This window comes from Nothoprocta perdicaria, unplaced genomic scaffold (assembly GCF_003342845.1).
Source record: "Nothoprocta perdicaria isolate Ctin4 unplaced genomic scaffold, notPer1 scaffold_125, whole genome shotgun sequence".
Classification (NCBI taxonomy): domain Eukaryota; kingdom Metazoa; phylum Chordata; class Aves; order Tinamiformes; family Tinamidae; genus Nothoprocta; species Nothoprocta perdicaria.
Window position 1 is genome coordinate 2,096,158 of NW_020454372.1, and position 4,192 is coordinate 2,100,349.

The following is a 4,192-nucleotide window of genomic DNA, read 5'->3' on the forward strand; positions in this document are numbered from 1 at the left end:
CACTGATCATCAGAGGTGCTTAAGATCCATTGCCAATAGTCTCCAGCTTCTCCAAAACATTTTCACTGTTAAAGAGCTTTTTCATGGTTAGAACCAAAGCAAGTTTTCCACTGAAACATCTTTTTAAAAAGATTACATATGAAACTTGAGCTTTCATATGAGTAATTATTCTATATAGGACCATTATGTTTGGATCATTAAATACCTATAGGAATATGAGATCTGAAGCACGTCAAGTTAAAATGAAGTACAGCTGTTGCTCCTTAGCAGACTATGAAGATGCAATGCTTCATATCTCTTTAGCACTTAAAAACATCATTTTTCTGCATTAATTTCTTTTGCAGTAAAGCTTCATATTTTTCTGGGAGATTTTCTAAGGGTTTGTGTAGTAGATGACAACACAAGGAATGGAATTGCAACTAACAGTATTTTGATACTGACATTGCAATTGATCTGTCAGTGTAATTAACCAACATGCTAAGAAATCTGAAATCTGTAGATAGGATTTTTTTTCAAAATTTTATTTTGTTTTTCTGAGTTAGTGCTCCAGTGATACCCGTAGTTGAAAAACTTAAGGCTTTGGCTCCAGGAACATCATATAACTTTTTAAATGTAATTGTGTAGCAGAATAAATTTGCTGTTTCCACCCTGAGGAGCTGAAATAGATGGAAGGCCACAGCCACAAGCCTCCTATCATTCGTTTTCTGGCTTTTGTAAATGAAGACTATGTAATGTGATTGAGAATTTTCTGAACTGTTATTCTAGACAAATGCTTTGAATGATATTTTTTCACCTATACTGCTCCAGCATATCTACAAAGCTTTTAATAAATATTACAAAGGAGTGCTACGACTGTGTTGAGCATCTCTGAATTAGGCATATTGATTTTTTTTCTATATCTTGTGACCAAGACCTAACCAAACGCTAAGTGAAAGCACAGGACGTTAGTCTGGTTTTCAGTAAGTCTACCTTGTGCATTTTGGGTGAGGCAGAACAGTTCAGTCCCTGCTCTAACAAGAACACAGAGATCGTGCATAGCAGGCATCCCTGTGGCAGGCATGTGAGATGCTCTTCTGCTCCACTGCCACTTGAGTTCCGTGTATGGTCGTTGCTGAAGTCTGTTAGAAAGGAAAGGAGATGGACATTTTCTGGATGATGGTCACAAAGACCATTGTAGGCCGTATTGAAAGAGGCAGCACAGATACACAGTGTTACCAAAGCCCTAGAATTTAAGAAGAATAAAAAATTGATTAAAGCCATATTTGTTTCCATCTTTTCAGCTCATTACTTCCATTGTGAAGTGTCATGTTGACTTGACTGCAATGTATGGTTGAAACTACCAGGTTATTTGATTGTTATTTTAGATCAGAAATAATTTTGTTTAAATTCAGCTTAAAACTTAGGTACAGTTTCAGAAAGTTAGGAGACTGACGCAACCTCAGGGGAGACCTCAGCAACCCTTTTCGCCAGGAGGGCAAAACTTTGGAGCATCGTGGAAATGATGCAGTCAGTGGTTTGAGCAAACATGCGGATGGCCTATTGCTGGTGTGTGTGCTGATGGCTGGATATCTGGACAAATTTTTACAGCAATCCATACATGAATTACAGTGCAAGGCTAGGTATCTAGGAGCTAAATGTACCTTGAAGTAAAGAAATTCAAAAGGCATTTGAAGCTAGATCCAACAAAAAGTTTAGGCTTAGTCTTAAAGCAAGTCTGAGGTAGAAACTGTGTCAAGTCCAAAATAATGATCTTTAACTAGAGACCCCAAGTGCTGGAAGTATCTGGCCATATGTAATGCACACAGGATCTTTCAAATAGCATGACATTCCCTTAACTTTGGAAGTTCACTCTCAGCATTTGACAAGTCCCCAGCTTAAGTGGTTCAGCATTTAAGTCTCACTGGGGCATAGAACTAGGTATTGCTTCACTTACCAGTACAGTGGGAGTTCTCAGGTGGTATCTAATATATTCTGACAGGATCAAGGTCCTCACTTAGAGGGCTGCAAAGGTGAAGAAAGCACACTGCATCTGCTCTGCTGAAACTGTCACTGTGCAGTCAAGTACATGACTCCCGGGGCTAGAAAGAACAAGCACATAAGACACATTATAGTCTGATAGTCAAAACAATCATGCCAGAAAGAAGACGCTTTAGATACAGTTCCCAGTTCAGAGCTTTTTTTTTTAGTCTAATTACTCTATAACTATTTAAAACAAAATTCAGAAAATTCAGCATGTGGACCAAAACACGAATTCCTGTCCTGTTAATAAATGTTCTAACCACTGAAGTTCAGGGTTAAAACCCATGGTTAAATATCCTCAGCTAAGGAATTTATTAAACTCAGGCCTTTCATCTGGTAGTATGTACTTTAACAATGGTTAAGATTATTGTTATTTTGAGGAGAATTCTGTCCCTCAGACTTGGAATTATCTCTAAGCACAGGGAGACTCTACTTTCCTCTGTGATTTAGATATTCATAAGTGGATCCCTACTCAAAAAAAAAATAGCTATTTTGCTTTCCATTTAGAGGTATAGACTTTTCATTGGCAACTCATATCCCAGGAGAATTTTCTTCTCTGGGAGATTTGGTCCTAAAAGAGGAAGGGTGTAGGCTTCTGCGATGTCTGTTTTTTGGAGAAATCTAAGTCCTCTCCCAGATCTTGTATAAATGATTAAGCAGCTGTGGTAGCTAAATAGCTTGAATATTTTGGGCACAGGCCTTATTGCAAGCAGAAGTGAATAACCCAGCCACCATGGAATGGGCTAAGTTACCTAAGAACTCAAAGAAATTGACAGTTTGGGGAAGCTCTTGCTCTTTGCTCTTTTTTGGCCAGGTTACCCTAGAACCATGGGAACATGGTGTGGTGGTCCTGTGAATGTGGTTTCTCTCATTTATTTCAACTCAGAATATGTTGTCAGTTGTCAAAGATTCAGGTCAAATGGTTGGACAGCAAGAAAAAGAGATCAGGGATAAATGAAGGACCCAGGATTACAGGTGGAAAAAAAGTCATTGGGATGAATGTAAATCAGTCTTTGAAAAATGGACAAAAAAATCTTATGGAGAGCCCAGGAGAAGCAAAGGGACTGAAAAAAAAAAAAAAAAAAAAAAACACCAGATAACAGAGAAGATCTATTAATATAGAAATTCATTCAAATTTCTAAAAAGGTTTAATCAGTCACTAAATATCAGCTAAAACTAATACAAGTTGCTTCAATGTCTACAGACAGCTTGCTCCAAATAGCTAGCTTTTTCCTATTCCAGTAGATTGAATGCATCGATCTGCCATTTTATCATGTATTGCCATTCATAATTGGAATTTGGGGTAAATATTTGAATGTTATAAAGAGCATATTTTGTCCATATACAAGTGGAATACTGTTAGCATTTCTCAGATTTTGAATGGGATTTCTACGTTGTATATTTAAGATATATAGTCAGTGTATTGTACCTTTGATTGCAAAACAGGACTCTAGACTAATCTGTGAGCACAGGTGCCCGATCTTTTAAGTACTTATGTACTTAAAATAACAAAGCAAATCTTTTTTTTTTTTTATTTATCATTTGATAAGCTGTCTGTTAAAAATCCTCTTACTTTGTTTGTGGTATGAAAACAGCGCTTTTATTACACTGGCGAAATATTCGACTTTTACTTATTTCACAGAAGAAATGGTATGTTGCATTTTTGCAGTAATTCACATTTAGCTTGCCCAGTAGGCCTCAGTTATAACTTTCATTTCTAGTAATAGTTATTTCTTCAGACTACAAAAAAAGAGAAGTATGAGTCTGCAGCCGATGGCCACCAAAGGCTCAGCTCTGATGTAATATAAAGACCGAAAATAATACTGTGAGAAAAGGCTTGCTTGCATTACTTCAGATCTGTGAGGTAAGGTATGTCCCATGGCTGTTTTCTGAACTGTACGTGTAACAAAAAATTAATTTTCTTATTGCAGCATCTCTAATTTTTTGAATTGACTTAGCTCTGAATTTAGGGGAAGGAGGAGAAGAGTGGAAGGGGAAGCTCTGTATCCACATACCTCATTAGAAGACAGTGAGAACAAGCTACATCATTAATGTCCAAAATGTCTGATGCTGGTAAGAGCTGGCTGCTCCTTTTCCACCAGTGGCTTTGATTTGATGCTACGTGGACTGCAAAAACAATCTATGCTCTTTTAAAGGTCTATTTAATGGTGGA